Source organism: Anoplopoma fimbria, chromosome 7 (genome assembly GCF_027596085.1).
Source record: "Anoplopoma fimbria isolate UVic2021 breed Golden Eagle Sablefish chromosome 7, Afim_UVic_2022, whole genome shotgun sequence".
Classification (NCBI taxonomy): Eukaryota; Metazoa; Chordata; class Actinopteri; order Perciformes; family Anoplopomatidae; genus Anoplopoma; species Anoplopoma fimbria.
The window spans coordinates 17,082,105-17,109,019 of record NC_072455.1 but is presented as its reverse complement, the minus strand read 5'-3'; positions in this window follow the sequence as shown (position 1 = coordinate 17,109,019).

Sequence of the window (26,915 nt, the reverse complement as noted above, 5' to 3'; positions counted from 1 at the left end):
TTCAGCGCATTTAACTGCTTTAGGAAAAACATACGGATCACCAGAATGATTATAATGCTGATCACTGAAGACACTATATGTCTTAGAAAATGCAAGAAAATCTATAAGTTCACCCTTTACATTGCTGGTGAAATAAATCGTAGATGGCCACAGCTCTACATTAAACATTTCAACATGATCCAACTTTACAATGCGACTGTCAAGCAGCGCGGATAATCCCAGTGATAAATCCCTGGCTTGATTGTTTGGAGCAGAAATGTCGGAGAAGGAACACTCAGAAGAGGGGATGTTTTAGGGGTCAGTGCTTCGTGACAGAAGTTCTGCAGCCTTTAAAAGCCTAGTTGGGTTGACAGCGGTGGTTGAGGAAGGGGCTGATAAGCTGTGGACAAAAGTGAAAATATCCTGCGAACGAGCAGACACATATAAACAGCATCTCGGGGCCTTCTAATCCAACAGACGAGCTTGACAGTGGCCTGTCAAATTGCGCGAACCAATTTGAATGCACGGCAGGGGGACTTCTTTCTTTTCAATTTGGTGGGCATCTTGTTTATTTCCTGCTATGGCTGCATCTCGCTGCCAAACACAACCAACACACCCCTCAGAAAATCTATAATTTAGTTAGACTTGTGCGATAGTTTGATGTTATAGTCTGCTCAAAGAGGCAAATAAGGGAAGGGATAGAGAGAGGGAGAGAGAAAGAGAGAAAAAAAAGACACAAAGGATGAAGGTGAAAATCAGGTACGTCACGTCTGAAAATGATTGAAATATACAGCAAAATAAAAGATTAAAACTAAACGTGCCATACAACTGTTTTTTTATACTGAGAGTTGAAAGGTTTAGGTCTTGTGGACAGGATGTTCTTTTGTCAGTTTGCCCGCTATAAAAGCTGTGGCCTTGGCTGTGGTCTGCCAAGTATGCCACTCAGCAGAAGTTGTATTCCAAGCAGGTGTCCAGACCAGTATGTCAAGAGCTCTGTCCGTGAGCCAACGTAGCCTTTGTGGGGAGATGAGCATTGTGGAGAGGCAATGCTGTTGCTTTCACGCTTCCTATCTGTGACAAATTGGTAATATTTGCTGAGTACATCTTTAAAATTCAAGGGGATTGAAAGCCATGTGTTGACTAACAAACATTTTCAAGATCTAGACCTACACAAAATAGTAGCCGTGTGTTAAGAGCGATGTCTGGGGTCTAAATGTATCAGTGTGTGGTCACATGGAGGTGGTGACTCTCCCCCGTGCTGGTGGCTGTCACAGTCTATCCCTGAGCAGCCTGACCTTTGGCTTTCCCTTTTAGTGCATTGATCCACCGGCCACTTTGAGCCAAGATGGCTGCCCTTGTCCCTCTTGCTCCAACCCAGTTAACCTTAGTGGACTCGGGGACTGCCTTAGCCCTCGCCCTTTGACGTGTGGTTGCTCTCATATGCACAGCTCTGTGCACAGCCCTGTCAAAATGATTGCCCTTTCAAATGTCTTAAATCATTATGTATTCAAAAAAAATAAAAAATGGGAAGGCTTTTCTTCCAGGCAGATGCACAGGGTCCTCGTTCTAATTTTAGGTGGTGTTAATTGCAGCCCTCTCAAGTGTCCTCGCTGCCACCTTTGACAAAAGCACCATTCATAGGCAGAGCGGCCAGGCGGTCTGGCTGGGCGCTGCTTTGCCAGTTGTTGCTGACACCTCCTTGGCAGCGCCAGGCCGACTCCGGCTGAGGCGTCTGCCAATGCCGCCTTCCCAATAAGCATGCCTCATGGTGCATGTTCTTTAAGCAGAAATTTTTACATGCTCTAGTCTGGGTATGTAACATATGTCATGTCGGCCCCCTGTTGGATTTCAGAAACAAGTTGCATAGGATTACAGCAGTGACAGACCTTGAGAGGTATGCTGTAATTTCAAGATAAGGCTGATATGATCAAGTCGCAGCGTGTGAAATACAAAAATGGAACGGATCCTGTGTAGTCCGTAAAACACTGCCGCTGTCTTCTTCCAAGTGAGGGCATTTTATCACTTTAAGACCCGGGAGTTCACCTTTGTCGGGCCTTGTAACATGGCCCCTGCAAAGGCAATGGAGGTGCAGAACGTGCAGCACAAAGCAATTCAGCATTCTAACGCCCCTGTCACTGGGCTCACATTTCAACCATTCTTTATTCTCTGCCACGGTTCCAGCAGGGTGTAAATTGTGCTGGGCTGTAATTAATCCATGTCAGGTCAGAGAAAAAGACGGAAAAAACGAAGGGAAACGAGCTGAAGTATGAGGTGCCTTTGATTATAGCACCCCCCCACACACCACTCTTCACACACACAAACGCCTGGGCTGTATTGTTTTGCTTTCAAAAAGGAAATCTAGGACCCCCAAGGAGCTAGGGCCCTCCTACAGTACCTTCATGTTTCTAAAGCTCTATTTGTCCAATTGTGTCTCAACTCCAGGATAGAGGCAGCGTTCTAGCGGGGGCGGAACAAAATATATATATCTTCAAAAGACAATTCATGCTGGGCTCATATATGTGACCACAGTATAACCCCAATTTCAACTTGCACCGTCAAATCAGAAGCATAGAAATAGCTGAAATTAAAATGTGCTATCCATATGAAACGCGTAAAAAAGGGATGTAAAAATCCACTCCCATGCTAAAAAAGGTTCTAGTAAAGTTATGACGTTTAGAGAATAAAAAGACTCTACAACCAATTTTCAGGTTTAATGGAGGTGAAAGGGTTTATTAAACTCCCACCTTTGGTGATGTAATGATAGTCCACCCAATTCAACAGCTTTTTGAATTAGCCCCATCAGAAAATGTACTGCTGTCATCTATGTTGACGAACACTTGCATTTGAGGACGAAAGAATGCCAAGTGGTAGAGTGGTAGAGTTTACTGACATGATTGACATTTATTGGAGTTGGAAAGAAAATTATACAAAATTGGCACATTTGACTTAACTACAATGTACAACTCAATATAGTTTATAATGAGTCTATTAATGATGGAAGTAATATGCCAAATCTGAGGCATACATTCCTAGATTCGGTTTACATCCGTGGTTGCTTTATGATTCTATGACTGGGAGTCCATGACTTTGTGCAGAATGAAATATCTTAACAGCTATTGGTTTGACTACCATCCATGCAATTTAATGCAGACATTTGTGATCCCCAGAGGATGAATCCTACTTAGTTTGGTGATTCCTTGACTTTTCTGATAGTCAAATCAAAATTGTTGCTATCTTGTGAAATATCTCAATTTCTACTAAACTGGTTTGGCACAACATTTATGGTTCTGATACAATGACTCCCATCACTCTTGTGATCCTCTGACTTTTTCTCTAGCGCCACCATGAGATATGTGGTTTTGAGTGCAATATTGCAACAACTATTAAATGGTTTTGCATAAAATGTGGTGCAGATGTTCATGTCCTTCTTAAGATAACTTAAGGACAACATTTTAAAATGTTTCCAATGCTTATCACTAAATTGGCCCCCTCTCTAGTTGAGTAAGTTTGTGTGTTCAGCATAGTTGTTCCATACATTGTTATCAATTAAATCCTCAGGTATGAAATGAATATACATCATGCTATAACTACCCACATCAAAGCAAATTTGACATTAAACTTTTGCAGCCAAAGGCTAAATAGAGTTAAGAAACCCTAAAGGGTCTCTTCTTATCTCATTCTTTTTTCTCCTCACAGAGCTTCACAAGTTTTGCTTCATTATTACTTCTGCTGAACATCTCTTTCTTAGTCTGGTGAACAGAGAGATGAGCAAGCGTGAATTTAGGTCTGTCGGGGGGGAAAGACGAGCGGAGGAACCACGATGTAGAAACTTTTTTCAGGCTCCATTTAAACTTTGAACGGATAATGTAATGTGTTTCACGCCAGTCTCTCAAAGGATGAGGGATTTGGGGTTTCAGTTCCTGGCCTGGTGCTCATTTGGGCCTTATTAATCTAATTACCTGCCCAATTGTACATATTTAACATCGCCCCGGTCCTCTCCCAACTCGACTATAAGAAGATGCCCTAAGAACTCAGCTGGATATACCTTTATAAGGAAAATTGCTGAAGCTTGCAGATAGTGAAAAAAAAGCTAAATGGCTGCAATTCATCACACGATTACACCAATTATGTCGCTGGAATTTGGATGGGCTCAGATCACAGACCTCTCCGTCTGGGACTCCTGGCAGCCAATCCCGTGTGCACATGAGTCTGAGATACTAAAGCCCATTTATCTACCTTTGGGGAAGTCTGAGCCAATATAAATGCCCCGACCATGATTCCCCATCATCTGTTTCACCCGGTTGGTGACACTAGCGGTTTACACATAGGTTATTAATGGTCTATAAATATTCACTCAATGTTTAGTGGGACTTTGTGGCGGCCATTAGCAAAAGACGTTGTAGGCGACAAGAGTTTTTTTTACTTCTTGATGTGACAGCCCAACGGTGTGGCTAACCTTGGGGATCTGGCCTGATGGGGAATTGGACCTTGGTTTCTGGCACTACTTTTATTCGCTTGCTTTCCATGACTAGTGAGGCGGTGAATGATGAGCTGCATGCCTCAGACGCCTCATTCTTATGTTCCCAGAATACAAGGTTAGGGAGGGAGGGGATGCACCCATCGAAACTTAAATAAACATCCCTTTCTGGCCAGAAAAACCTAAGAAGAGAAATTAATTACATTGTGAAAAATGAGTCAGCTGTCTCTTTCGGTGTAATTTTGTCCTCCCTCTACAAGTGAGCAGCAACCAGATCTGCACAAATCCAAATGCAACCAGACAGTTTCCTGGAACATGCACAGCATTACATACACCTAGCTCACCATGGATTAAATTGCCATTGACTAAGTCTTGTTGTTGCTCCCTCTTTTCTGGATATGATTTGAATTGGATTCATGTAGACGTTTCTGACACAGTGAAATGGAGAGAGGAAGGGAGGGAGGATGGAACAGGCGCTGGGGGAAAGGGAAGGTGAGAACAGAGAAAGACGCGGGCAATCAGAAACAGGGAGGGGAGGGGGGGAGAGTAGGAAGAGAGATAAAAAGAAACAAATCAGAAAAAAGGAGGGTTGAGCCAGCGAGAGACAGAGACAGAAGAAGAGAAAGGGGTAAAAGAGAAAGAGAGCATGTCTGACTGTTTCACAGGTTCATTCTGATGCATGGAGACAGACAGGAGAATAGATTGGTAGCCTTGGGTGGATAAGGACAGAACCATTCCCCAGAGAGATGGATTAGACGAGGGAGTGGAAATAAATGATCGCAGATTTTAATGGCCTTTTGGCTTGCTGCACCCCCCCCTCAGCTACTTTCCTATTTCCAAGTGGGGGGAGTTTTACAGTGATGACATTTTCACATGCCAACTGTCTACCTTTTGCAGTTTAACTTTAAAAAACAATCATTGTTTGGTGTTAGCACAGGGAGCGAGGAAATGTGGAAGAAGCGTGTCTTTCTTCCCGTTACAGATGCAAGGCAAGATAGGTGAAATGGACACCGGAGCTTGAGTTACATGTAGAATAGGTGACCTATATCAAATCAGGAGGTTTGCGCAAGAACCTCCACTCTCCCTTTCCATCCAGAGGGCAATATACAGCATGAGAAGGGTCTAAAATTTCCCTCATCCTTTACTAGAATGCCCATGCTGGCAAAAATCACTGGTAATTGCACATACGGTCAAGGGTTTATAAGTTTAAACATAGAAAACAACATAGAAAACTGTGTGCGAACATATATGGTAAGTACGGTAGTTGAAGGTTCACCAGAAAAAGTTGGTCTGTAAACTGATAAAGCAGGGTAATAATGAAGTGTTCATCTGTATTTGGCTAACAGTATGATCATCTAACTACTGGTGAGTTATTATTTGGTAACCAAAAAGTTGAACACCGGCGATCAAAAATGTGTGTAGTTACTGGGGAACAAGTGAGTGTTTATGGTTGACAAACTGAGTAAAAGCAATTATTTCTGACTGAACTGGAAATTCATTTTTCACTGCATATTACACATAAACTAACAATAATAAGAACAAAAGTAATCTTTATTGATAGAGCAACTCATCATTATACACTACTATCAGTTATTCAGGAACAACTTATTAAAAAGTTTATTTGTATTCCTGATTCGTTCCCCACTTATTCCTAAGTAACAACTACATTTTTTGGGGACCGTATTGTGAAAGCAATTATCTTATCCTTCACCTTCATTTTCTCTTGAAAATAACTTTGGCTTACAGCGCTGTGTCAGCGCTAAAGAAAGATCTAGCTCCACTCAATATTATTCTGCTATAAGAGAAAAAAGGCTCAGATTTGTTTGTATTTTTTTAAACCAACCATTACAGTCTTGGGCGGTGCTAAGCACAGGGTGCAGCAAAAAAATCATTGCAAAATAGAAGGGTAGGAAGGGAGGAGAATGCCGGCTGGATTAAGGGGCCAATGGCAGGCTTATACCCACAATCTACATCCGTTGAGTCAGACTATCTCAAGTTTAACCATAGGGCCAAGTGTGTGCTACCCTAACTGATCCAATACACTCCATGAAAAAAAGCAGATGGTCAATAGCGTGCACTATATGTCATGGGAAGACTATGGTGGATGCACTGTTTACATCTATCATCTGATCAGAGGCAGAGTGAAAGCTGCTGTTATGAAATGTTTATCTGTTCATACACACAAACATGGACTCCCACTTCCATCTCCCAGTGCTCGCTCTTTTCCTTGGCAAAGGGCATTGCACATTAATGACATACTGTTCATATTACCCTGCTCCACCTTATCTCAAAACGCAGCACCACATTAATCTTGGCAATTTTAACATTATATATATATATATGTGTGTGTGTATATTTAAAATACAGGGGAGCCAGCACATAAGTCAGTGTAGTTGAATAATATACTTGGCCATTAGTTTTTATGGAAATATAGCCTTGGGTTGTGGAATAAAAAATGGGTCTCACTCCTAATTTCTGTTATGATAAGTTCCATACCTGATTGCCTCCATAAGAGGCAGATCTGTCTTCATAAGGCCTTGTGAGGCTCCTGACAACTATTTAGCTCTGCTAATCCATTTGTTTGATTTATTTCTTACAGTATGTGGCTAATGTCTTTTAAAGATCTAGCGGCTACAGATGAGATGAAGGAAAACCAATTGCTGACAGATAGCATCAAATTTTGGAGCATCTAATCATTCTTGCATATCTTCCTCTCCTCAGAATTCCTTTTGGTTAATAAATGAGATGCCTTGATGAGCACAAGAGATACGGATGCTATTCTGTGCCAGTCTCGACAAGATAGTGATTTTGACGGTGAGATAAGCATCATCTAAATAATGCAAGGCACTGCTCAAAATAAATTGATGACATGAAACAAATCGCAACTCTCCGGCAGCTTAAACTCTGCTAGAGAGGAGGAACACAGAGGAAACAAAGCCAGTTAGGAGCAGTGGAGGAGTATTTAGTAAACTTTCCTTTCTCACTCCAACTCTTCTACCTTTACTTCTCCAAGAAACAGTTCCTTTCATTGCTCTCTGACCTCTAACCTGCAGAGGCCTTGCTAAGGGACCAGGCCAGCAGGTTGAGGCCTGTGCTGAGATGACTTTGGGGGAGCTCCAGCCCCGTCCGACCAGGAACATCCGTCACCGTCAGAGTGACCACAACCAGCGTTCAGTCTAGCATATGGGAGGCGATGGTGGTGGTGGCGGTGGAAGTGGGGGAGGGCAAAAGGGAGCGATAAAGACTGATGGGTAAGGGTCTCCTGCTACTCTATCATCATTTCATAGGATTCGGGGCTGTGAGACAGCAGCCTCTCACAGTGGGATTCACCGCTGGTTTGGGAATGGATGGGAGAGGGTAAAAGAAGAAGAAAAGGATGCTACAGGAGGGAGGAATGCAATCAGTTTGGCGGACTAGACTCGGACACTTAAGGAACCACTGACTAAAGTCAGTCAGTGAGTTGACAGACTGATTGTAATTGTACACAACAGCATTTTGAGAACCACTTGAATGGAAATGTATTTGGAATGCTAAGTTGCGGAGTGAGATGCCAAGCGGCTTTCCTCAATTCCTTTGCAAATAGAACTCTGCGAGGGCATGCATACACACTGCACACAATGTGAGGACTCATCCTCCAAGAAACATAATGTAGGGCAAAATATATACTCACGCACAGGGGCACAAACGCATACACGCATACCAATGCAAGTACACTGGAAGCCACATACAAATAAGTATTTACTCTCCCGTAAGTAAATCCACAACTACATGTTTGGAGAGCACACACAAAAACACAGGTGCTTTCACAATCACGTGCACATACACTCACATACCTACAGTCAGATTAGGCTACTGCTGGGACTCAGGAAAATGGCTTTAGGGGACCCATGGCAGCGGCTGTGGTTCCCCGTCTCTGGCTTAGACACAGCCACGTCGATAACTAATCCTGACCTTTCCCCAGCCACCAAATTGAAAAATAAGAATAAGAAAAAATAAAATAGATGGCGGATGCTATCGAGACGGCCTCTGCTGCTTCCTGCGGGTGAAAGAAGCGCTCCATCTAATGGATCAAGAGGAGGGGGTGAGGAAAGGGAGAGGGGATGGGGATAGGTGTTGGGTTGGCCCTATCTGCTTTTCACAAGGTCTCTTCACGTGAGATTAATTCTATCCTTGGTTAGCCCCACTGGCCCGATCCGAATTTGGAGAGCCAGTCATGAGGTGGATTTCAGCCATGTCATGACAGTCTTTAAAATCACAGATACACAGCAAGATAGTAGAAATGGACCCCTGGGCTTCAAATTTATGGAATAGGTGACCTATACAAACCCAGATGTTGCCCTGTGGTTCATTCTATGAGGGGAGTCTAACATTTCCTTTGGTAATACACACATGCACACACATCCACTCCTTGCTCTGTCATACCTGTTAGAGCTCTAAATTACCTTTGCCGCAACCATGGCGAGTGTCGCCAAGCATCTCACTGTAACGAATATATTTGGTTACATTACCAAACCACCCATGGTGTAGCACCAAGGAGGTGATGTGCTCCCACCGGACTCCCAGATATTTGATTTTATCAAATATTTTGACCCCCGTTGAGAAAGGATCCAGCCATGTGTGTCCACCATCAGAATGACTAACATAAATAAACTCCATTGCTATTCAAGTTCATTACTGTGAACACTGAATGTGGGAAGTCCAAAATGTCACTTCATCAGAGGATACTGATGAAATTCTAATTGCTTGGGGACGATCAGTGATTGTGCAAAGGTAAACTATTGCATGTGGTAATGTCTAAATCACTTAAGTGAACAATAATAAGAAAATGAAGCTGCAACAACCCATTTAGAAATGGTGCAAAATGAAGAGAACGCTCATTTGGAAATAGAATTAAAATTGCTGCAGTCACTTGCTCAAATGGCACCATTTTCATATTCTGCCCACACAAAAGCAGAAAATATATTTTTGGTGCTGAACTGGAAGTACACTCATCCTGAAGTGCAACACAGTAACATGCACATATGCACTCAGAAAGGTTAACGTTTGGGGACAAGACTTTTCACAAAGATACCGACATTCTTCTATCTCTTTATGTCTGTGTGACACACATGTAGACATACATTTGACTGACTAAAGAGCCCTTCACTCCATGTTACAAAACATGTACGCACAGACATCATCCCTGGTTGGTGAAATAGGCTGATGTTGCAGAAAGATCCACTAGGGGGGGTAGTAGTTTTCAGTCCCAAAGAGCCTGCTCCATGTCTACACAATGTGAATCTTCTTTACACAATGATGTGTTTGGACCGCAATTCAGACCATTGCAGCAAGTTTGGGGTCACTAGTTGATAAAAAATGTAAATAGTAAAAGATGTTAAGATCCAGTGGTCATTAGTCAATCCTTATCCTAACACTCATGCGCTGGAAATGAGAACATGTAGCACATGTTCTCTGCACACATGTGCAGGAAGCATGAGGAGCAAAACTGACCATTTGAGGAGTATTATGCAGATTCTTATAGAGGTATGCTGTAAATTGCCTGCATTGATGATCAATATGCTCACAAAAGCATTCAATGCGCAGACTTGGGAGAAAACGTTCTTTTATAAATGATGGCGCTGTGCAGAACATACAACCATTTTTCCTTTCTTCCTTCCATCCCTCGTCTTTATTGGCAGATCAACAGGCTCGGGTTGTAACTACCTCTCATTACTAGCGTATTGGTGTGTTGCACCACTGAAATCTGTCCCCGTCTTTTGATGCAAATAATACACATTTGTAAGACTCATTAGTCACTCAGTGGGTAATGGTGCCAGACGGCGCCGGAAAAAACACAAGGGCAGGTAAAAAGAACGGGGGAGATTAGATTCTCAACTTTTTACACACAAAACAAGTGGACGCATAAAACTATACTCAACTATGTGTATCACAAATACCGCACTACACACTCCCTCTTTCACAGACATATGAACAAAAACAGCCCTGTGATAGGCTGGCGACCTGTCCAGGGTGTACCCTGCCTTCGCCCATTGACAGCTGGGATCGGCTCCAGCACCCCCGCGACCCTTAACTGGATAAGCGGTAACGGAAGATGGATGGATGAACAAAAACATACAAAAAAGCAACCTTGCAAGTTGTTAAAAGGACAGCAGGCATGGAAAGGTAAAGATGGAGATAAACCACGAAATTGTTTGTTAAATGCTACAAATCTACTGAGTCAATACCTAAAGAAATAGTATATAACATCCTGAACATCATTTAAGGAAATGAGCATGCAGCCTACCCTGCAATACATTTTCACCAATATGATAAGCACACATACTGTAGCCATGTTCCAAAACGCACTTTATTGTAGTATATTTCTGATTCCGACAACCAGTTTGTAAATATTAAAACTGCAATAATTCATTTTTTGGCCACTTTATCAAGCTTATGAAGTAGATATGGCAAAGATGTTAGCAAACAGTTGCCCACTCATCCATCTGCAGACACAGAGCAACATTTACATCAATTTGTGTTCATGTTTCTGGCCACCCAGTTAGTGTAAGTTTTCACATTGCGTCTAGCTCTGTTTTTGTTCTCCACCAACGTCTGACGGGATTGTCTGGCTCATTAGTTGCTAAATGCTTCTCTATGTTTGCTGCAACCGTTTTCGGTCAATTGGTACTTGACACATTTTCATCAGAGATTTTTAGCTAAAAACAGCTGCCTGCTGATTGCAGGCTGTAAAACCAAAACAATGAGCTAAAAGAGGCTAAAACGCTCTTTTAGTTTGTTACTTTAAGGGACACCTTTCACATTACACTACGTTATTTCTTCATCATTAGTATAGAAGATATTGCATATATTTATTTTATTGATCAAATGAGAAGCACATTCGCAGAAGCCATATTCCGTTCTCATGCGCTATAAAATAATAAAAAAAATGTTCCTCTCAAAATGTTTCTCACAGAGACCAACTTAAATAAAAATGTTTTATGTATTTCTTTTAATTTCTATCATAACATAAAAAAAGGTTATTTTCCATTGGTGTACAGTGAGGTTCTACTGACCCAATCTAATCATACAGTTAAAAATTGGCTCTGTTGAGAAGTTGAAGAGGCAACAAGTCAAATGAAAGAGGATTTAAAGTGCCCCGTGTCCAAATGCAGCTCCTCCTATACATCATCCACCTTCCTAGGCCTTGTCAGAGAAGGTCACTGGAGGAGCACCCTCCAGTGGTGACGTTACAGCTATTTTCTGCTGTGTTTTAGCTCTTTTTAATGGAATGTTTGCCTCCAGCTATCCACAGCATGGCTAATTAATCGGAGTAATTATTTGCTTAGGCAGACAAAGTGAGCGTTTTGTCTGTGTTCGGCAGTTTTCGACAGGAGAACATTGTGTCCGGATGAGGGCACGGGGACTGGAGCGCGATAGCCGGGGGAGAAAAGTAGGGATGACGATTCATTGATGCAAACGCTTTTTTATTCTTATTCTGTGTGTGTGTGTGTGTGTGTGTGTGTGTGTGTGTGTGTGTGTGTGTGTGTGTGTGTGTGTGTGTGTGTGTGTGTGTGTGTGTGTGTGTGTGTGTGTGTGTGTGTGTGTGTGTGAGATGGGGCACTGTGTCACCTTTGTTAGGATTTGGGTATTTGGAGCCAGGCAAGTCTTGTGGAGACAAGACACTTATTAACCATCTATGTCTAAGACTGCAGTCAGCCACACTGAGTCTACAATTTGATTTCACTGAGCGTTTTATAGTGATTGCATCCTTAATACAGCTATTGTCCCACTGCTCTACAATGGCAAGAACAGATCATTATGCTTATTGTGTTTTCAATGATAAGAATGCGGTATATTTGGGACCGATACATGGACACAAAAACAATTTCAAAGACATGTTCACAGTGAAGCAGTCACACCTGCGCACACCCAGAAATATAGTTAAAATTCCATGCACACATGAGCATGCACTCACATACACACAACACTTGTTTATGGTCAGGAACGGATTGTGGTTACGGTTAATAAAAAGGCAAATGTTACTTGAAGATTTGTTCTGGTATCTTGCATGAAAGTCAAATGTGCTACACGGGCATCCAGCATCCCCAACCTCTACACCCTTACTTTCCACCACACTACATAAAGGGCACGACACTTCCTGCAGTGACACCAAAGATTAGCATTGGACGCAAATCACGAAGTGTGGAATTATCCAATTTGGATGTAATTTCTAGGGATACTGGACTGGCTAAGAAGCAGATAAAGCACTTGAGTTCCTTGATAAGCTTCTTTGGTTTCTGGATTCGTTACTGCAGCAGAACACGGCCATGAAAAAGTCAAATGACAGGTAGCAAATGACGCCAGGCTTGCAGTATATGAGGTGGTAATGACTGGGTGTGAGTTTGGGCATCATGGTTGTAATGGAGGAAGGTTATCCCGTACACATGCTCCATCAGCTTGCAGACGGCCTTGCTGCTCAAGAAAGCATTTTCCTTTGGCTTAATCACGACAGTAAATGTGACACTCATATTTCCCCACCCATTACATGACTTCATGTATCAGTGAAGTGAAATAAAAATCGGCATGGACTGTACATTTAGCAAATCTTAGCAGTCACATATAAACAAGCAGTCACACACAAACATACTCGCACCCTCACTCCAGCCTATATTGAACAGGCTGGGTCCTTCGAGCACTCTAAATCTGTTCATCTGTCAAAGTGTCAGAGTCTATGCATCATCCCTGAGTCTTAGGAGCATGCACACTCACACACACACACAGAAACACACGAGACGGAGAGCATCTCTCAGAAGCAAAGCAGAAGGCTTTACCATATTTTAAATGAAGCCGGCTTGCACAGAGATATCAGATTGCTCTCGATCTTATGGGAGACGGTGGCTGCTCTTGTGTGCGTGGGAGTAACAAAACATAAACTATTTTCAGGGTGCCTGTGGAGCCTTACAACACTGCCTCTTAACACCAAACAGGAAAATCAAAGGAATAAGACGGATTCATGTTTCCAGAGTAGTCAAAGTCATACTGACGACTCTGTGCAGAGGAGATTTATTTACCTTGCTCATACGCTCACAACAAACTGAAGACTTGTCAAAGATTTTATTCAGGTTTGTTTTCTTGTTGAGGTGAATCCTCATAAGCAAGGAAATGTGTCAAGGGAGCATGGAGGTAAAGGTATAATATATAAAAATGTTATTTGGGGACAAACAAACACTGGGTTTTGTCAAGGAACTTTAAGGAAATTGTCTTCTTATTGATCAACTTGGGTCTTATTGCGAGAGTTCTAGCCATCATTTCCATCGGTTATGATAACATTGCTCACCACGCTAATGTGAGATGTGGGGGACACAGCATCATTGCAGCAAAGTCAGAAGCAGCAAAGAAAGAGGGGATCAGATGGGTCATAAACAAACTAACAGTTTAGCACACTCTCTAAACCACCAGTGAGGGCACCTGATATGTTTGCAAAAGAACCCTTATTATACAACTAACGCTGTAAATATAATGCAATATGATACAAAAATAAATTTGGATAATCTGGGGGTTTGCTTAAAACTTGAGTAATCATCCAACTGTTTGTGTTTCCTGCCCGTTCTGACTTCTTTTTTGAAGTGTTCCCTTGTTGCAATATCTCAGCAATTACCTTGGTGTGTACAATGTTATGAAGCAAGAATGATGAAAAAAGCTACAAAAGTAAGACCCCAGTTGTATAAAACTGGCATGGCCCTTTGAAAAACTATGTAGTTTGGTCACTGCATAGAAAACAGAACTGTTTGAAGAGGCTTTCTGCACACTGAATATAACAATGTCCTTCTTAATGTAACCCCACTTGTGAAGTACTTGAACACTACAAAGAGATGCTCAGCCACCACAATTGCGTATTCCTCAGAGGCCTGAATGTAAATGGGAACAGTACACGGTGTACGAATATGATTATGGTGGAGAAAAGGTCAGCAAGCCTCCAAACAGGTAAGGGCAGTCATACTGTAGATGCAGCTATAAACAAAAAGTGATGCTCATGCTAGTTAGAGAAAAAAAAAAGTAATTTGTAATATTACATTGTCAGTGGAATCTCAAAAGCACATACACCTTCTGTCCCTCCTATCATCTTTGTCTTCCCCCCCCCACACACAAACACACACACACACAGTTTCTGACGGCCATAACTCAAAGGTCATGGGCGCCCTGGAGCATGTAGTATCCAACCACACCTCAGTGGTCCAACACAGCTCCCAGGTGAGAAGGGATGCTGTGGGCTCAGCATGCTGATGCAAGCATGTCTCCTAAAGGAACAGAGCGGAGCAAAGTAATTTGTTTGTGTGTCATTGTCTTTGATTGTTGGCAACTGTGTGTTCATTAATGTGGGTGTTTCGAAACTACATTATTTCCTACCCTTCCTACTCCAGGTACCTCATGGTGGACAAAAACACAAAGAGCAGCAATCACTCTAATTGATCAAACCGCCGCGCTTTCGCCAAATCACCTTTGGCGTTTGGACAGGCATCACTTTTCCCCACGAAAATCAGCTACGAGTCAAGGACTGGTGGACGTTAGGATAGATCAGAGTTGTCCCACTGCGCATTTAATATAAAATGATTGATTTTTACATGGATGCTCAGAGATGATCAAATGGTTCAGAACGCCATCCCTTGAGCCCCAAATTGTGTTCCAACCAACCTTGGATCCATTCCAAACCCAAACGTTTTGTTCCCATGTCCCATTGTCTGTTTCTCTAATTGTTGTCCCTTTGCTTAAAAAAGAAAAAAAAATACTTTTTTGGGTGAGTGAACGCCCCAAAATCCTATTCCAAAACAAATTAAATTGTACACAAGGTATAAAACAATTATAGAGAAAGGACGCCATTAGGTAATTGACTGCTGGCTAAATCCTTCCCCTAAACAACAACTGTCCAGTCATTTATTTGGTAATGGTTCGAGACAAACATAGTTTGACAATATGAGCAATGAAGCATAAATCGTATATCTTTCCTGTCCATGTATCTAAGCTAAACAGCTAAATAGCGTTGTGTTAGAATGACAACGCAGTCTGTCTTTTGCAGCTTTGGCCTCTGCCTTTTAGCTCAATAATCATGCATGTAGCTATTAGGCAGGGGTGCAAAGTTATGAGCAGATATTCTGGGTGACGCTATTACAGTAAAGAAATTAAGTGCAAATCGTTTTGTAGGGAGGGTTTTCATTTTAAAGCAAGAAACATTAAAATGACGGCTGGAGATGGCATTTTACAACCAACTCATAGAGCTAACATTAGTTTATTGACTAAATCAGCTCTCACCAGCTGGAATGAGAATTCTGCTTTTTTCTTCCACTGTCGGAAATAAAAAAAAAATCCTTGTTTTGATATCAAATCTGCAAAAATGGAAAAGTAGCGACTGTAGGCCAGCAAAGGGGTGCAGGGCTCTTGGAGTGGTCAACTGGGTTATAATGGCCATTGGGAGGATATCCAAAAAGTTTTTCCAAACTTTTCTTTTTCCTCCCTACTCTCACCTAGTCTGCCTTTCCTATTTGAATTGTTCTTTTTATCAACATCACTGCATGGCTCTCTTACCTCATCCTTCCTTTGCTAAATCTCTCTTTGGATGCCTGTCACACATACTCACACACAAAATCACAATCACACATTGTCCTCCACTCACTTCCACCTCACTCCTTCCCTCTCTCCTTCACCACCTCCTCTCCCCTTGTGAGTAGTAAGATGAGAATGTGTGTTTGAGGAGGGAGGGGGTCTAATGTCAGCCCGGGCCATGATCCGCTCTGAGGAGTTGATTTGCTGCAGCTCAGCGCCCCAGAGGCCGATTAGCATTCTGCCGCTAACTCCCCAACTCCCTCATACTGTACGGCGGCACAACCGTAAACGTCTGCCTCCGCCATCCTACCCTTTCTTTCTCACTTCTTCATTTTTACTCCGACAATCATTCCTGCCACCCCATGCCAATAATGAGCTCTACAAATATCACCGTTACATTCACTTGCAGCTATCCCCGAGCAGCCCCATTGGATTGAGCAAAGTGCCTTATTGCCAGTACGGAATAATTGTCAGCAGGAAGAAATGGTCTTTCCCCCCCTCCACCTCTGCATGTGAGGTTTTTCTTATTGTGTCTGTGCGGTGACTGTTGGCTTACCCTCGGGACGATAAGCTCAGACAGGGACTGAACTTGTGACCCCCTTAAAACACTTGGCAAGCACATTGGCATTGAGGCCCTGTGCACGGCTCCTGAGGTTTGGTGCTTTTTCCTCTCAGTCAATGAGACAGCCTTAATGATAGGTGTGCCAAAGCGACGCAGCGACATCGATCGTGAAGAACCAGATTAGTCCCTCATTGGGTCTGGGAGTACGGATAAGATACACAACTGGGTTTGATCAGATATTGAAAGATAGATGACAGCTCAAAGTTTTAGAGAGAGTTTTTGCCTGACGGTGCCAATAAAAAAGCAAAGAAATAACAGTAAATCTGCAGGAGTAACCTTTGAATAAGAAATACATTAAACACAGTGTACAAAAGTTATTGTCCACGAACATCTGGGAGGAATATTCGTGTTTTTTTCATTCCTAAAAACACAACCTAATGGAAATACTTTTGATGCCACTGTCTGCAACTTGAATGCATTTATCTTCCAAGACATAATTGCCTCGGCATGTGGCAATTCACCATCAGTTGTGCAAAACATATATCTCATGCACAAATTGATACGGAGTGCTTCTTTATTGAACTAAAGCAGCAACAAACTTTAGGTTTATTGAACACACCCCACCAGCTCAATAACCGTCAGACCCCATCAGACGACAGAAGCTCTCTATTGAGCAGCAGAGATTAGGTTTCTTAAGTCAAACCTCTCCATCTGAGAAGAAAGAACTGAATAGTGTTGAGACGAGAGGTTTAATGAAAAATAAGATAAAGATGAATGCAGAGAGAGGATATATTGGCATCTTATTGGCATCTCACTGCGCTTGGCCATTAATGTGTGCTTTGACATGGTGGATAGGATACCCCGGCTCAGAGAAATAATCCTAATAAAGAATACAAATGTACAAATGCCAGATTCAAGCTAAAGTGCTCAATCATCTGCATTCCCTCCTTCACTTTCCATGCGCAGGTGCAGTACGAGTGTCCCTATCATTTTGGGCAGGCATTAATTCACCTGAGCACTGCTGCTTTATTCTTTCATACATCAAAATAAGAAGAGTGTGTGTCTTTTTTGTCTGCAAGTGTATATTTACAAATGAGTGCTTTTAATTTAAAAGAATGACCCAATTCTTAGGCGGTGTCAAAGACATGATGACTAATGCTTTGCCTGGAGACTCGCTGCAAGTGATTGGTTTTCTATTGCATCAAAATCAGAGATTCATAGATCATGATAAAGTGGTGCGACCGGGACAATGCTTCATTAATAGCCAGAAAGGGACGCAGGCGATAGGGAGTGTTTCTGAAGCAACACCCTTTTTTTCCTCATCTGCAGCTCAATAAGGCGGTGAAATAAGGCTGCCTACAACTTGGCAGAAATCTGAAGCAAACACAAGGTGAAGGGCAAATTCTCAACAGAACTGGCAAACTTTTACTTTGATTGGAGAAACACACAAAGCATTGGCAGAGTAACAGTTCTGCTTGGAAAGATATATAAGAGCTTACATGAGGCTGAGTACTACAGGACAGTCCACTGCCTAGTCTTTGTCTTTTTGTGGACATTTTATCTTTCCCCCAACAGCAGCATAACTTGAAAACCGTAAGGGGAACCCTCTTTGGCTCGATCTGTGCCCCTACTGTCTGTATGTGTCTTTAATAAAAGACGCTGTCCCCACTTCCTACCGACTCCCTTCTGATTCACAGCTCTATTTACAGTTCCTGCATGGCCCTGCCAAATCAGGGGCCCTCAAATTGGGTAGTTAAAGGAGCTGCGGGTGGAGAAGCGCATTTTATCACCAGATATGCCCAGAAATCAATGCACCCTCTCAAATGGCTGTCTCTTTATGGACCGTCAGGGAAATATGAGTGGAAATGGAGAAGCGGGGGGGCAGTGATGTGATATAAGTGAAGGCCTTCATTCAGAGTCTTTCCTCCCGGTTCAAAACAGACATTAACATGAAAGGTCCCATTGGTTAAAACTCCCCTCTCTCTGAGTCCATTGTGTGCAGTCGTGCAAGAATATGCACCTGATTACTGGACATAAAAATCACAAAAAAGAAAGTTCACAAAGACGAGTTAAGCCAGAGTATAAATGTTATTTGGGACATTTACAGGCAAGACTATAATGGGATTTTAACCAGATAGAGTATTTCAGACCACTGCACTGTGTCAACACCATATGTAGACACAGAATAGTGGTGGGTTATGATATAGGAGACGTCGGAGGGAGGGCTCCGAGTGACCGAGGGGCAATGGAGGAGGGAGGAGAGGACTGATAAACACTGATAAAATATTTTGACTTACATTACAATTTACCAACAAGGCAAAATTTGCCAAAACATGCAATATGCACCAACACTTTTACTTTTGTCAAAAAAATGTTAGGACTAAAATTATTACATTAGAATTTTAAGGTTCAAGTGTTCACCCTTCTTCAAAATGTCAAGACCAAAACTAATTTTACTATGTTAGTAACGTAGACAAAACCAGATTAAACCAGATTTAACTGGTTAAATTAAAGAATACTTCTAGTCTGTTGAATGAATCAATAAATCCTCAAATGACAACAATATTTTTCATTGCCCACCAGAACGACATACTGTTGTTGCTGTTGTACTGATCTGACAGCAGGCAGATATTATTAGTCGTTGCCAAAACCATATCAAATCACAGCTTCAGTTTTTATTTGGTTAAGGTTGGGGAAAGATGCTGATGCTGGTATTTTGCTTGGCAGTTGGTGTACTGTTTGTATGTACTGATAACAGGGGAGTCACTTTGGGGAGTTTTTTTTTAAAGTCAAAGCAGTTTAACTCTTATCAATCATGCAGTCCACCCCTCCACATGAACACCTGTAAAGTGTTCATGTGCCTGATCTGTGTGTGGCCACTTCTTAAACGCTGTTGCTTCAGGCCCCGTGGAAGAGGCGCCTCGACTCAGTGGCAACCTGCTCTTTATTTAGAGCCTCGTCTCACTGGTTCAGACCCAAGGTCATTGCATCACGCTATGGACACTGGCTGCCAACAAAGTAGCCTATCAGTCATCAGCCCTAATGAATAGGGTGCAGTATAAAAATAGACACAAAGACACGCCGTCAGAGTGCAAGCTTTCAGAGGCAGCAGTGGCATTGGAACTTGGCAACTTGCACCCCTTATTATCAGTCCACATAGCTGCGTGTCCCAAACGGCTATCTTTAGTTTGTTGATGGTTAAAAATACTCAGACGCACACAGCACGCATAGGCTTTATCACCAACTACTTATTTTCCAGTGCATGTATGAATATTTGTATGTGTGTTGATTGTGTGCAACATATGTGCACGTTTTTATTGTTTCTGTGACGTTGCAGGATCAAGACTAAACTGTTGCCCATCAAAATAAACTTTCTCAAATGAAAGGGTGAATTGCTCAGTTTGATTTGAAAGATCAACAACTGTGAAGCAGTTTGGTTTAAGATTTAAAATGTCTTTCGTCTTCATAACCACACCCAACACAGATGTCATGGTGTACTGACACAGCCTGCAGTATGCTTTTACATCACTGCACCGGAGGAGGGCAAAAGCAAGGGGGCTGTTATGTTGCTCTAGGAAAGGTTCCCTGTTGAGTGACTTAAGCAGTGCTTTCGTGGGCAGGTTCTAGATTTGTTTGCAACTCGTGCACAAGAAAAAGGACACAAATGCATGCATAAGTGTGCAGCAACCCAATACACTTTTCCTGTCAGTTGGTGGCAGTAATACAAAATACTTAAGAAAAATTACTCCAAGTACTTGGACTTTGAAAAAGTCATATTTTCACTTTTAAAAATAAATCACGCCTACAGACTCTCAGTTATTAATGTGAAACTTATGGAACGGACCACGACTACAGTTGTGTTTAATTCCAGGTATTCAAGCAATGGGATTATCCCAGAAAACAAACCAGAAAGCCAGAAACTAATTCAAATATCTGCAATAGTAAGTTGTATATACATTATCCACCACATAATTGCAGTTATACTGCAAGAACATATGCCTGTCTAAATGCTGGCTATTGGTTTAACTTAATAGTAAGTAGAAAGCTGCATTATGGATGCAGAACTTGATATTCCTCGTTGCCTGCAAGAGCACTGCAGCCTCCGAGGATCAGCCCTGTACTCAAAGTGTCCTTTGACAGTGTTGTCGCTTCCTTTACTAAACCCAAATTGGTCCTTAGGCTTTAGAGGTACAGGGCGGCAGATGGCCGGCCCCCTCGCAGAGTGGCTCCACCAGCTTGGACTAGCACACATGTTCCCTCAGTGCAATTAAGTCTAGCTGACCCCTCAGAGCCCCCTGCATCAGCGGGGTGTTTCCGTCGCGTTCCACCATGCAGATGCTAGCACCGGCGTGTTCTATGTGCAAACCCTCGCTACGCGTGTCACACTGTGCACATATGGCTGCTCCGTGTTCAGCATGTTTAATAATGCTGACATGTTTTAGGAGATAACATTAAGGCAGCAGGAGACCTAGACTAAATTGAGCATCCGTATGACAAATAAAGCTGTTAGTGTTTTGGTGTTAGGGCTTTGCAGTGTGCATGAGAATGGCGGCAACAATAAAGTCATAATATATTGCAAAGAACATGACTGAGAAATGCATTTTCATTCGTCTGTTGTTATTTGTTTGGTTATGCATTGCAAAAAGGTGCTTTGTTCACTTACTGCTCCTAAATCAAATTCTATTTTTTGATTGAAAAAACAAATCACTCATCATTTGCAATGTGACTCCTGGAACAGCATCTCACTTTCTCTTGCGCTCTCTCTCTCTCCTTGTCCATATGTACAATAAATATATCTCTTTATTTGCATGCACAGACTGCACTGAGGCATGACAATAAAAGAGGCAGCTTAATATATCAAAAAATCTGTCTGATTTATTGGCATCTGAAGTGTTTGCTAGCAACAAAAATCATTCCCATGCCAAATAGCCTTTGTAAGGCTTGACTGCTATTTACTGTCATGCGTCTCATTTTAGTGTTATGGGTGATTATGATGGGGAGGCCTGTGCAGTCATATATTAGCATGCGCTGAATGAGCTGTGGGATATGATGCCCCGTGACTGTGAGGTAAATGAAAGCTGCTTGCTTATGCAGATGCTTTTACAGCCCGACATGAACAGGAAATAGCCTCAAACATAATGTAGAGTTGTAGTGCTATATAGATATCCATACATTTGTTTTATTTATAATTTAGCCATTAATCCTTCCATCCATCAGTCTTGTGTGCAACGTCCTTACCCATCAGTCTGTTCCTAAAGCCCCTTGACTCAGTCAGTAAATCTTTCTAGCTAGTATCCATCTAATTTGGGATATGCAGAGGAGATGACCCCTTGTTGTCCAGTTTCCAGCTGAGGAACCCGAACGCAACGGCCTGGCTGTCACTCTGTGGGTAAATTACTGTGGTTCCCACTGTCCTGCTGCAAGGCCCGGGTCATACTGGGCCGTATCTTCCCCTTTCATCCAATTAAGAGTTAAAACCATTCACTTGTGGTAGGACAAGCTGACACAGACATAGACACAGACACACACACACACAGACACACACATGCACACCCATGTTCTGGCCAAAGCATCTGCCCCATCACCCGCGCTATTTCTTAATTTAGATCTCAAGTAGGATAACCGGTCAAAACACACATACAAACACACTGAGGGATAAATAGACCGTCTGTCTCCTCACTTCCCCCTCTGTCTGCCACATGGTGCAGACACACATCAATTGATTCGGCATCTCTCTTCCTGTCCCCCCTCTTTCTTTCTCCCTCTTTCATACACACAAACGCATACAGACACGCACACACACAAGCATGAAGTCTCTACCTTCGGGATGAAATCACTTATACACACACACACAAATTTTGGGTGGCTCGTTGCTGGAGTGGACAGGTCTTTGTGAGATAACGGGCAAACGCAGCCTGACAGGCTCGGCTGGGCCATTATTGAATTGCAGTGAAGACTATATTACTTTAGAGTGAGATAAAAGACTACATACAAGATGGATGGGTGGGGGACATCAAACAAGACTGTGTCCGGATTGTGCCAGAAGTAATCCGGTTGAGGGCAGCGCTGATTTCCCCCAGGCCAGGTGCCATTTCTCCTTGAATAATTCTTATGAGGAATCAAACAGCAGGTACGGCTTTGTGCCGTTATTTGTATTGTCTCCATCATATCCTGTTTTTTTTGGTTTTCATCCCGGTCTTGCCCATTCTTCTATCTTGTTTCTTGGATTGCTGTTGCACAAAACTCCCATGTTATGATTGGAATTCTTCAAAATCGTTTAACTTCATGTGGTGCGCCCTCGGCCGGGGGATGTTCTTGGACTATGAATGGAGAGGGAGGACCCTCTGGGGAAATACTTGTGATGGTGTTCGGGAGGTTTGGCCTAGAATGCAATATGGAGAAGCCATCTGATGTTGAGGAAACATTTGGCACCTTGTGTCATCTGCTGAACTTGTTTGCAGTCAGAGGCGTCTTTGATCTCTAGACAAAAAACAATGTAAACAGATGCTTTGTGTTTGCTCATTCTGAACATCCAGGCTGCAAAAAGGCTGACAGGTATGATGATGATAATATTGTGAAGGAAGGTGATCATTACTCACTTCAAAGGGGAAATTAACAACTATAAAAACAATGCAGAAATCACTATATGAAGCACGACTAACAGCTTCCCATTTTTCCTCTCCTCTATTATCTGTTGCAAGGTGATAGCACTCTTTTGTAGCTGGCAGTGCTGAATGGCATTGGACTTGACAGTGATGCTGGCATGTCATTAATCAAATATATATGCATGGAAATCATCTAGGCGCCTTGCCATAGGTTACGCTCAGGTGGCAAGGAATAAAATAACTGGGGTGAAAAGAGGCTTTTTCCACCAAGATATAATACAATTCCCACAGAATTAAAAAAAGAAGGCTTGCTCCAACATAAATCCAGAGTCTACATTAATAAAATATCAATGCTCAGTGGTATTGGGAAAATTGATCCATTTGAGTTGGTTCTCAGAATTACAATGCAGTCAATTTACGAAAATTGTGGACATCTTTGTAGGGTGTCTTCTTAAGGATGTAATCATGTTGTCGTTACAGTCCATTGTGTTTCAGAATAATTGCAGGTGATTTTTTATTTTGTGTCTGATGCCCATGTAACTCTACGACATATTCGAGATAGAGTCCTGAAGTAAACAAATCTGGGACCAGCTCAGCGTGCCACCGACACATTTAAGACGACAAAATGGGTTCCAAGTAAACCACATGCACAGTTCTGTTCTAAACGAGAGGGAAATACAACTTAAAAACACTCTCAGGGGTCAAACCTACTTATGTTTGCACGCAGAATGTTTGCATTGATCTTTTGGTACAACAAGAGGAATAAATGAGTTTCAAGATTTTCATGAGACATGTACGGCTTAGTTTTAACTGCCTGGACAGGAAATGGATAGTCAAACTCTTCAACAACTTGAGTCGACACAACTAATTTGAGGACCTCAAAGCGTGTTTGCAGAGAAGCAGTCATTCTATGCATCACTGTTCTGACTGGCTGGAAAATGATTTCATGAGGAACTAATGTTCTGGCTTACAAGTTAAATTTGAAGAATAGCATTTTTGTATGAGAGTAAATTCTGTAGTTTGTCATTTGAAGAATTCAAAATAAAAATTGACACCATATAGACCCTACAATATATCAATAGAGATTATCAAAAATATAGGCGCATGTTGGCAATAATTGAAATTTGGCTCAGCCATATAAGTAAAGCTGTTAACAGCATTATAATCTCTGGTTGTTGCACATTTTGTTGTAAGAATTGATATTCCAGGCATTTGAGTCATGAAGTAATTGTGTTAGCTGGTGATTTTCAGCCAAATGTGTCCGTGGTTCCGTCTAGTCATGTCTATAGTTGGGGTAGATAATCAAAAACAACAAACTAACGAAAGGCTTTTCTACGGACATCTTCTGTTTGTGTTTTCAACTGCTGCCGTTACTACAAACAACCACGGACGCACTTGCTGAGAGTCACCGGTTAACGCGGTCACTACTAAAACTGAAACACAGGTGACGTATATGCAAGCTATCAACCGTGTTGAAAACCACTGTCCTGATCAAAAATGTATGTGTTTTATAGCGCCTTTTTAAAAACTCAATAAACTCAAAACTATGAGTCAACTCATGATATAAGACATTCTGTACATGACTACACTACACCAACATTATATGCTAGGTTTCTCCACCAAATACATGTAATATCTGCCAACTAAATATTGGGATACTGGCAAATGTTTTCTACACGCTCACCCGTAATAGCACACATATCTGGAAAGTTAATTAACTTGTTTTGCATTTGTGACCTATTGTGGTGAAACCCTTGCATAACTTGACAAGCTATTTCGTTCTTTACTTATGTTGCCAAACTGCGTGTGCACACTCACGTACCTCGTCATTGTTTTATGATTGTAAAAGGGTCTGTAGGATTCTGGTCTACCTTTCCACATGCTATGCTGGATGTGTTCCCTATTAATCCTGTAGTTTGTGTCATTGATTACAGGCTAAATACATGATGACAACTATGCAAGGAGAGGGAAAATATACATTGGTTGTACTCTGATTAAAACCTGGTCTGGATTGCATTTCCCTCCTCCCACCAAATGCTCGTTCTGTTGGGGTTTTCTTTTAGAGAAAGACAGCCCCATTGTCTTATTTATTTGCTGACGTGATTCACAACACGATAATAATTAACTGAGGTTATTAATTTTTAATGAGATACCTAAATGGTGCGCCCCAAGGGCCTATAACCTCTGGTTTTAATTAATATGCGGTGGGTGCACATTAGTCTTTCAATTAGAGTGGGGGGAATGGCCAGGCAATCACTGAGCGCTTTTAATCCATATGCTCATCAACGGTCCAAGTCATGCCTTTTTAATCAAGCACTCCAGACCTGAAAGGAGCGAAAACACATGTCTATCAGTCATACAGTGAGAACAGTTAGGGAGTGATTCTGGACTTCAAGAAAAGTTCCGTCTTTTAATGAGCTTGACTTAAGACGCTAACGCGGCGTGAGACAGCGGGGAATTCAGAGAGGAGGAAAAAGAAAGTAGAATTCTTCAAGAGGAGCTGGGAGAGGGGAGGTGGGATTAATGAGATGCAAATTAGTCCCAATTTGTTCAACTGCTGACAGCTGAAGCGTCACTGTGACAGGGGACACCGTCAGTCCAACAAGCCCAAATAAACACTTCTCTGTTTTACCACCCAAACAAATGGCTTCCCTGCGCCAAGAAAGATGTGACACATTCTGCTGGCTTGCCGCAGGTGACGTGATGCCATTCATGAAAATGAGAATCCTGTGCCATGAGGAGACACTTCGTATGCATGCGTGTTGGACAAGTGTGTTTGTACATCTTGTAAAACAATACCCCCACTGCAGTTTCATCGCACCAACAAACACAAACACACACCCTGGCTGGATCATTAAACAACCCAGGTGTCCTGGATAGATGCTGCAGGTGAGTGAGTTCAATTTTCTCAGGTGCTAGTGTGGAATCTTTGCTCTCAAGGTGGCCATGACAGAGTAAGCCTTAAAACTAATCTTTTTTTCCCCCCCAACAATAAATATATGGATGACTGTGATCAAATGACTTTGAGAAATGAACAAGAAATGCTATGTGCACAAAATGCATTTCTTAGCATCAGAAGAAAAAGCATACAACTGCCTGGACGAACATCAAAGCGTTTCACAACTACAATCACTGTGTTTCTCTGAATTAGTGAAGAAAAAGAAAGAAATTGAGGCAGAGTGGTGACACTGAGAGGGAAAGAAAGCAACTTATAGACAGAGAGGAGGTCGATAGATACACAGACAGGTAGACCGAGAAATCGGGGGGCGTTGTGCAGCAGCTAATGCACACCAGCAATTATGGGCCATCATAATCACAGCATCCAGTGACAACATAATCATAGCACAATCAGGTGGCGAATCAGAGGCAATTTGCAGACTATCTCTACAACTTGGAGGGGCTGGCTAAAATTCCCCATTTGTGTGCAGCAGGCTGAGAAAGCTTAATTATCCTGATGAGGGGGTGGCGGAGAAGGGACCAGTGACCCCGGCACGCTTCAAGCCACCTATGAGACAAACGGCGGCTGGCGTCGAGTCCTCAAGACACCTGGAAACTGGATCTGTGTGCAACTCTGTGAATTCCTTAGTGGTAACACGGTGCAACGAGCAGGTGTCAAATTGATCCTGATTGAAAAGACAAGGAAGAGCAGATGCACTAGTTGTTGTTAATTTTTTCCCCTCTTGTGAGCATTTGCAGGTTTTTGTGTCTGTGTGTG